The sequence below is a fragment of the Otolemur garnettii genome, unplaced genomic scaffold (assembly GCF_000181295.1).
Source record: "Otolemur garnettii isolate 467f Iridium unplaced genomic scaffold, OtoGar3 scaffold00046, whole genome shotgun sequence".
In the NCBI taxonomy this organism is placed as follows: domain Eukaryota; kingdom Metazoa; phylum Chordata; class Mammalia; order Primates; family Galagidae; genus Otolemur; species Otolemur garnettii.
Genome location: NW_003852441.1, coordinates 4,277,282 through 4,287,664, shown reverse-complemented (window position 1 = coordinate 4,287,664; position 10,383 = coordinate 4,277,282).

Below are 10,383 nucleotides of genomic sequence, written 5' to 3'. Positions count from 1 at the left end.
CCTCTCCTTTCCTCTCTCTCTCTCTCCCTCCCTCTCTCTCTCCCCCCCTCCTTCCTGCCTCTCCTTCTCTCTCTCCTCCTCCCTCCCTCCATCTCTCTCTCTCCTCCTCCTTCTTTCCGTCTCTCTCTCTCTTTCCCTCCCACTCTCCCTCTCTTTCTCTCTCTTTTAGCCAATGAACCAAGAGCACATGGTTTTGAATCACAGATGCACAGCAGCTTCCTCTCTTTCTTCCCCATCCCTCTTCTTCTTGCTTTAAGCTCCCAAGTTGCTCCTCATGAGCTCTTTTGAGACGGGAGAACCATAGTAAAATTCTTCTGTGGGCCACGCTGATGTTAATGGGCAACATTTGGGGCAAAGGTCTCCTCCATCTGCACATCTGCAGCTTTGTACAGGCCTCACCTCTGAAATGCCTGAAAGTGTGAAGCCAGGCAACCCCTAATGTGTATTAGCAAGACAAAGAGCCCAGGGGGGCAGAGGGGGGATGCGCTTTAATTTACTGAAGATTTATTAGACCTCATGAAATCTGCCCGAACCACCCATTTTCTATCTCATCTGCCCACTTCTAAATAGGATGGCTTTGTTAGTATGCGATGGTCATTTAAAATTATCTAGCAACAAATCTTACTGCTTAGAAAGGCATAGTGACGGGAGCCGGACGTTGGAGGGAGTTCATGCTCTGAACACAGAACCCCAAATCTGGAAATATGGAAATGTGGGAATGTTTTGGCCACTTTCAGGGCCTCCCTCTGACTTTTGTCTGTGGTGTTCGTCCTTAGTAAGGCTTGTTTACTTGAGCATGTCGATAAGGCTTGAGAGAGGCAAGGCAAGGGCGCTTTCACAGACCAGCCTGATATTTCAAACCACAGTGATTTTCAGAGAAATGTGTTGAACATTCTGCTTTTCAGATAAATGCTGTCCAAACGTTAAAACTCAATGGAGCATGTCCAATAATACTTTAAAGCTCTGCTCACAGGCATGAGATCTCTCTAGGGCTATACAAATGTCAAAATAGCTTCTCCTTAATTGGAGTGGAGGCGAATGTTACTGGGGCTTGGTTTTCCATTTAGCCTTAGGCTTGTAGCTCATTCATAGGGTGTTAGAAAACTCGCCTGGATTTTATCACCAGAAATGTCCCCTGGGGCGGCCTTACCTTGCAGGCCTCACCGGTCTCCATGTGCCCATCTATGCAATGGGTAGATGTTGGAAGTTTCATGAAAAAGTAAGAATCTCAAAAAGATGAAAAGGTTTACTGATTTCTCCCTGTGGGAGATGCTCTCACACCAGTAAACTCAATGTTGGAACTTAAAATTAAGGGAGAGTTTTGTCCACCTTAATAAAATTCTCATTGGTGGTCAATGCTGATGTAATGTAAGTACACTCACACACACATACACATACACACATTCCAAAACTTTAACAAGAAGAGAGATGTATTATTTCTTCTGCTGGTCTTAAAAGTAGTAAGTAAGACTAATGGAATATAGTCAAACAAGGGAGGGTAGACAGAGGAGGAATGAATATCCACAATGGGGCCCTTGAAATCAGTACCAGGGTAGTAGCTAAAAGGGAGTTTATTCAGAGATGACACCTTATCATGTCAAGGTCACTACATTCTAGGCCTTTGATAAAAAATTGGAGAAAGCAGGCAGATAGGCAGGAAGACTGCTTGAAACCATGCTTCTGGTGAATTTCTAGAGCCAAAATCTGGAGAATAGCTTTAAAACAACTTTTAAACTATTTGTTTTCCCATCCAGGTAATAATCATCCATTTGACTGTTTGTTAGACATATGCATCACTCTTAATCTGTCATTGCCAAAATCTCCTTCTCCACAATGGGATAGCCCTCAGTTAATGCAAATTAAACCACAGTTGTCTTGTCTGTAATTGTCTAAACTAGCACTGTGCCTTTGTTTGGGGAAAAGAGCCATCCAAAACTCTTTGCTCCGTCTACCCCTGAGGGCCCAGTGCACGTTCCACACTTTATCTCTTTCTTGTGGCTTTTATGCACACAACATTAAAGGGACTCTCTTTCCTTTATGCAGGCAAATAAAAAGTAGATTTAGAGAACAAAGATGAAAAGAACACATTCCACCAATGGTATATTTTGGAATCCGGCAGCCTGGTTTTCAGACGTTGGCCAACTTAAAAGTTGCACTGAGTTCTTTCGCTTCAGACATTCAGATGAAAAAAAATGAAATCAAGCATGTGCCGTATGGACTTGTAGTACTTTAAAATGAAGTTGTGTCATTGGCAGCTCTTGAAAAGGGATTTCCAGGCCTGCCTTTTAGCTTTGGTTAATGGGGAAGAAGAACTCAAGAGTTGCAGGGCTGCCATTTGCCCTCTCAATCTGTTTCCATTTAAAGAATATTTTCTCCAAAGCTTAAAGCAGGTAACAGAGCCTGAATTGCATCATTACCTCCAAAAGATCAACTTTCCATCAGCTAAGCAGTTCTCAGTAGGTAAGTTCAGTAGGAAACTTTTAGGAGCTTATGCTTTTTTCCCCCAAAATAGGTAATCATCAAACAAATCACAATTAAAATTCACTTAGCTCTCCAAATGAGAAACGTCAGAAAAGCAAAGCAGAGCTCTCTCCAGAGCAAGCCTAACATCAGAAGAGAACTGGAGGAAAGGTCATGGGTTTATTTCATTGTTGTTCCATGAAGCTGGCTGTATGTCAGAGGGGCCTATGGAGGCACAATCATTGGGTGCCCTCCCATCCTAAAGAGCACCAAAACTTTCCCTTTAATTGTTAGCAAGTGAATGGACACACCAGGAATCAGATGATATCCCTACTTTAGTCTTTCACACAATGTGATTGAAAGGATCTTCCTCATTACTGTCACATACCTCCCACATCCACATAAGCACAGGTTCTATACCCCCTTAAAATGACTTTCAATGAAGGAGAACTGCTTTGCCCTTTGTTCCAACACCTTTATATTTTTCTATTCTGCTCCCAGTCACCCTTTCCTGCCCATCCAACCTGTGGCCCATTCCAGAGCTCAGACCACTCCACTTCCCCTCTTCCTACATTTCCTGTGCTATCTTCTATGTGGGCTCAAGCTACAAAAGGAACTCAGCTCACCCTTGTCCTAAACCCCTACTCAGAGATTAACTAACCCTAAAAATCCAAGCTGCATTGGGACCATCACTGCCTTTCTCCACTCCTCCATGGTTGCAGGTGATGTAAATAACTGCTCTGAAGCTCACTGTGCAATGGGTTTAGCATGGACTTAGGTGCTATGTCCTGAATTTAAATCCTAGATCTGTTGCTTATGAGTTTCTGTAGTTTATTTTTTCCATGTATTACCACAAAGTGGGTGGTAATAAAAATAACTAATACAGAGGACCTGGCATATTTGGGTAGCTACCCTCCACAATGGTCCCCATGCTCTTTACCTCCTGGTATTCACCTTCTTGCATGGTCCTTCTATGTTGAGTCAGAGATAGCCTTGTGTGAGCAAGAGAGTATAGAAAAGGTAATGAGGCTAGATCATAAAAGGCATTGCAGTTTCTACTTGTTTCTGGGATAGTTGCTATGTCACGAAGATACTCAAGCAGCCCTGTGAAAAAGTCCAAATGGAGAGGACCTTGGGACTTCCCACCAACATCCTTTACCAAATTTCTGGCTATATGAGTGAGCTACTTTGGGAAAGGTTGCTCAAGCCCCAGTCAAGCCTTCAGATGATGTCACCCCAGCTGATATCAAACTGTGATCTCAAGAGAGACCCCAGGCCAGAACTACCCATCCAAGCCACTCAAGAACTTATAATCTACAGAAATTGTGTGCCCAAATAAATACTCATTATTGTATTAAGCCACTAAGCTTTGGAGTCATTGTTATGCAGCAATAAATAACTAACACACAAGAGAAGATGGTCAGATGTTTATTTCATTCCTCCTCAATTACAAAGTTGAAACTTGCCCTTGATCTTCCCAAGCATGTCATTTCTTATAGGGAAACACTCTCTCCCACCCCTTACCCAGTGTTAAGGCAACTATTGTTAACCATATGTTATACATACAATTTCTCTTACATAAAGATCTTTTAAAAAGTATGTGGCACATGCCTCAATTTCTCCCTCTGCCTTACCTGCACTCTACGTGGCTCACAGGCTCACAATATGATATCTATTTCTTGCAGTGAGAATCCTCTCCAAAAGTGAACCATTACCCATGGAGCGGCAAACAGGTCAAAGCCCCATGGAGAATCCAAGATGCATGTTAGCAATAGTCACAATTCAGCTATTCTCTACCTTTTTTCTCAAAAATGCCTATAAAGAACTTTGAATTTTCCACTCAGGATGCCTAAAACTTTGTAGAACTGGTATTAAATATAAGATGTGGATTAAGAAAAATCCTACTCAGCCTTCAGCTCATGGCTGAACTTTGTATCATGAAAACAAGAGTCATGGAAAATGGTAGATGGTACCTTGAGTTAGGAGAGAGAAGATGAGTGAATACTGACCCGAACCAGTATTCACCCGAACCAGCTGCCAGAGGGCAGCTGGCCTCCTCTGTCTTCTGGTGCTGCTCCCCAGGGATATGGAAATACAGTAATTTCTGCCCCTCTCCTTTTTCCTCCCTGATCTACTACTTTCAGCTTCTGACCCTGATATGTTTCTACAACCAGAATGAGACTGAGAATCCCACAAGGCATTTGGGAAGAAAGTAGGGTCAGCAAAATGGGCACTTCTTGGTGCCTTCTGAGAGGAAAAGAGCTTCAAGTCAAGTGGGGGAAGTGATAGGAAGGACTGTGTGAGAGATGTCTGTTTGCTAATTGGCCCATGTTAGACCAGAGAAACAGAGGTTCAGTTAAAGAGAAAAGAGAAAGATGTGTCCTGTTGAAAAGATACCTTGATCCTGCTAGAAATTGGGAACTGGACTTGGACCTGTGCACAGCAGGTCCTCCTACCTGTGGCTTTGAGAAGCAGATTCAGTCACTGGACAAGTGAAGATGAAGAGAGTTATTGAGCCAAATACAAACCACACATCCCAACTGGTCAACTGACTTCAGAAAGCAGCTTGTATAATGACAAAGAAAAGAGAAAATTGGACTACAGAAAGAAAATGGACTGGCATCTGGAAGTACTAAAGTAATATTCCTATGAAGATGATATATTTTAGTTATCAAAGTGTAAGAAACCATGGCCTTAATGAAACAAGAACTGAGAGTCATGAGAGAAGAAGCTGACATGAAAAAGTCAACCAACTGAAACATGAGTGTCAGATTTTAAAAAACTTTGACTACACATGGCAAGGGACTGATATGTCTCAGAGGAAGAGCTCATACTTACCAATATAAAAGGAGGCTAAGTAATAATTACATAAAGAATATAAATAGACAGTTTTCCAGTGATCAGAGAAATGAAAACATGAATATGAAGGATATCATTTTTGTCAATTAGATAGGAAAAGTCCACTGCAGGCTGAAGTTTGAGTAAATAAAAACTCTCTTATACACCACTGTTGGAAATGTGAAATAAAAACTTTTATAATGTTTGCAAATTTTTACACCAAAGTTCATATGTTAGGAGTTTATGCTTTTTCTATAAATATAGGAGAATGGATAAATTAAGGTATGCCTCCATAGTAGAAAATAGGAGCCATTTAATAATGAGAATATGTGTATTTTTCACCTATGTGTTAATCTAAAAGTAGAATTTAAAGGACTATTTAAAGTACAATGCATTTTCTCATATTGGTATGCATATAAATAAAGCCTAGAAAAATAAATATTAAAACACTTACAGTGGAGTTTCTGGGTAACAGTAATGCCAGTGATTCTTCCAATCCTACATATTCAAACTTTTTCTTCCTTTTTTTTCTTTTCTTTTCTTTATGAGACAGACACACTCTGTGGCCCTGGGTAGAGTGCTATGGTATCATAGCTTACAAAAACCTCAAACTTGGACTCAAGCGATTCTCTTGCCTCAACGGCCTGGGTAGCTGGGACTATAGGCGCCTACCACAATGCCCAGCTAATTTTCCTATTTTTAGTAGAGACGAGACTCAGGCTGGTCTCAAATTCCTGAGTTCAGGCAATCTTCAGGCCTTGGCCTCCGAGAGTACTAGGATTTCAGCTGTGAGTCACCATACCCAGCCCTCACTTTTTCTATAATCAGATTTTATTGCTTTTACATTTAAAAACATATTTTATATTTAGGCTTTCCTTGCCTGCCATGATCTATCTTCATGCTATATCTCTAAGTCAAAATTACTTTCTATTCATTGATATGACACATGCGATGGAAAATGGTGTCAGTCAAAGTGTGAAGCGATGGTTATGGCAACCATGGCTGTAAACCATGTGCTTACACTGGGTGTGAGGATCATTTTATAATACCACATGTATGTTAGTAACCTCTTGGATAGACTGCTAGGAGTCTCTGTGAAAGCATATTTTGCCTTACAGAAAAACTTTCACATAACCCGTGATGGATCCTCACTCACCAACACAGCATACTCTATGTATCACCCTGCCTACATTCCATATCTGAAATTCTTTATAATTTACAATACGAGGTGAAAATCTCTTTCCATTGAAATGTCTCTAGTCAGCAGTGGTTTTCAATTTAGACTTAGAAACAAGATTTTTAGCATTTAAAATATACCCCTTGACAAGGAAGAATGCTTTAGTCAGAAGCAATATGAAAGAGCTATCATTTCATATGACTGAAATGGAATGTTTTGAGATGATTTGTGAAAGCCATTCCACTAGCCAGACATGCTCATATAAACATAGTCAGATGCTCCCACCCAAGCCCTAGCACATAATCAGGGATCAATACCTATCAGTTGAAGAGATATGAGAGCAGAATTAAGCCACATCATGCTGACATGCAGACTTATTCCTCCCCAAATGGAATGCAAAAATTTCCCCCCCTTCTTTCTTTTTTCTCCCTCTTCTTCCTTCCTCTGACCTTCAAAACACCTACATACAACTTTCTCCTCACTGGTTAATGAGTGAGTTCAAAATGATAGGCAGAAACAGCTCTATTCCAGAATTTCACAAAAGCTTTGTGCTGATACTCAGAAGTCCTGTATGAACTTGAACTAATTATTTATAATTTTGAGCCTCTGTTTCTACATCAGAAGAATATGGAAAAATAATTGTCTTTTTCTCCCTGACCACGTCATCGGGAGGATGTAAGGTAACACAAGTTAAATACTTAGTGTTATAAAACCCAGGAACTTTAGGAATTTGGGCCATTTCTTTTCACCTGATTACACATGTAACCAGCACCTCTGTCTATAGAGTTTTTGTTATTCTGTTGTTCAAAATGAAAACACATGCAAATCTGCTAGGATTGCAGATACCACGTTTTCTCGCTAACTGCTTGCCCAAATGCCCTTGACCTCTTCCCCTCCTGTCCTGCCCTTTCCAATTGTCCTTGGCTGCCTGGAAGAGGCAGGCAATGGAAAGTCCATCACTCAAGAAGCCTCTGCACATCCACAGCACCCACCTCCTTGTTCTGTTAGGTTAGATGCCTTGTTAAGGGTTGATTTGTTTGCAGTTCAAACATTGGGCACCACTGTCAAAAGCAGCAGATTCAAGTCACTAAAAGTTTGAGCAGGCTGGGGATGCTCTGACAGGTTCTTTCCAACTCGTGGTTCAGGCTTAAAGGGATGCAGAGAAAGAAAATAAACAGTTCTCTTGATACACTGAATGATGTCCTAACAAGACCAATTCCTCACTAAGCAGAGTCTGGAGACTGGCACTTTTTCATACAAGAAGCACAGTCCTCATGACTGATAATTCATCCTGCAAAAAGCAACTGTTTTCCTTCTCAGGTGGCCCACATTTTCCTAAGTGGCATTTTTATCTATCTGCAAACTTTTATTCTTTCATCTCTTAAAAACAACAAGAAAATGGAAATACATCATGATAAAAGTAAGTTAGCACTGCTGGCTTTTCATCCATGTGCAAATGTACATGTGTATGTGCGTATAAAACAATGTTTCAGGATGGATTTTAAGTGTATCCTGGCACTCGGCTTTGAACATCAATCTACATGGCTCCTTGGGATTTATTTGGGAGCTCACTAACATTCTAAAGTAGTTCATATTGTCAGGAATGTAAGTCGTTTCCAAATTTTCACTGTCCAAACCACATTATACTACACTGAACATTCCTCTAACTAAATCTATGCTTACGTCCTTACAGTTAAATTTCCTGAAGTGGAATTATTGGGTTAAAGTTAGGACATTTTAAAGACTTTTGAAATATTTGTCACACTGCCCTCCAGATAAGCTGTTCCAATTTCCACTCCACCAGCCATATGTGTACTCTTTCTAAAGTATTATAATAGTCAAAATATGTGCCAAATCATAGGCTGAATGAACCCTCAATGTTTACATTGAATATTACTTTTTGTTTGTTTGTTTTGAGACAGAGTCGCAAGCTCTCATCCTGCACAGAGTACTATGACATCATAGCTCACAGCAACCTCCAACTCTTGGGCTCAAGTGATCCTCTTGCCTCAGTTTTTCTATTTTTCAGTAGAGACAGGGTCTCACTTTTGCTCAGGCTGGTCTCGAACTCATGAGCTCAAGTTATCCACACGCCTTGGCCTCCCAGAGTGCTGGCCACTGCACCTGGTCTGAATATTAAATTTTTGATTACTAGCAAAGGGGAGCATCTTTTCACATACTGGTGCTTCTGTGTATGGGTGGGTGTGAGTTGACCACTTAAATATCCTGGCCCAGGTTTACTGGGTGGTCTCTTATTTCATTTGTAAGAGTCTGTGTGTATTAATGCTTTATGTTGCAAATATATTCAGCATGTCATTCTGCATTGCTCTGAATTGTCTTGATGATTTTGTTGTTGTTGTTTTATTGTCTTTTTCCTTATGAGTTCTGCCAATTGAGGGCCAAAGCCCCTGTTTTGGAGAAAGTGCCAAATGTTCAAGGAAGCAGTTTGCAGCCACCTGGGGACTGTCCCAGAGCTGACATGGTGGCCCCATAACCTTTGCCCTCAGGTCTGTTCTGCAGCTGTCCCTGAATGTATTGATCTATAGCAAGAAGGGGGTTTCTAGACATCATCCCTCCTCTCCCACTTGCTGCCAGGACTAGTGCCTCCAAATTAGAAGGTATTAGTGGTCTTCTGCCAGGATTTTATCCACTTGTTTCTCTGGGTACTACCTTTCTTTCTCATGGAAAAGAGTTATTACTTAGCTTTTGTGAATTCATTAGATCTGGTCTTATCTGCATTGTTTTAGAGGACATTCCTCAAAGTCTAAGTCACGTCTTTAACACATCTCTCTAGGTCTACTGCTGATTCAGGGTCTGTGCCATTTAACTTGCCTTTGACCATCATAGACAAGTACCTCTTCTCGTGCCTCCAGCTTTCCCAGAACATTGTATTTTATGTTACCCATTAAAAATGCACTCTCCTCATTGTTGTCTTATTCTGTAAATGGCAGATATATTGGAGAAGTATTGATATTTTGTTTTTTAACAGGCAATCTTACTGAAATCTTACTCTAGCTCTTTCCAAGTTGGCCCTCGGATTACTTGGGTAGGCAACGAAAGCATCTGAAAATATTTTATCTCCTTTTCCAGTACTTACAAGTTTTTGTCTTCCCTCAAATCTTCACTTCGCCCACAGTGTGCATAACTCTGTTTTCAGATTATGTTATTTAAACAAATCACTCAAACTAGGTTCTGGAGAAATTCAATGACAAGACAGACAGTGAACTAAAAAATTCACAGCACATCTCAGTAGTTACAGCAAAAACATTTTACACAATGCTCCTTCATGGTCCATGGGTCCCTATGAAAGTTTAGAGACAGACTATGGTTATGGTGTATTATTTTAGTTCCAGAAAACACAGTTGACAGAGTCCTTTCTGATTCACCTGTATAAGTTTCAACTTGCTTGGCTTATCAGCATTGCTGAGAGGGCTTCATTTGTTTCTATTCACAGATGTTATTTTTCTTGATTTTTGTGTTTCTCAAAACTTGTGTTAATGACGCATAGAAATATACACAAACTAGGAATAGAAGGAAACTTCTTCAACCTGATAAAAAGAACCTATAAAAAACATCCAGAAGAAGCCACACATTTAAAGATTAGGAAAGGACAAGAATGTCCATTCTCACCACTTCTAGTTAACATTGTACCATATGTGCTAACCAGAGTAATTAGATAAGAAAATGAAATACAAAGCATTCATATTGAATAGGATGCAGATAAAATTATTTTGTATATAGAAAATTATAACGAATCCACCAAAAAAATAATATAACTAATAACTGAGATCATCAAGGGTATAGGATAAAAGATCAATATACAAAAACATATTGGTTAATTTGAGTTCTCTATAGATTCTAGCTATTGAGTTTTTGTCCAAGTCATAATATGCAAATACTCAACAATC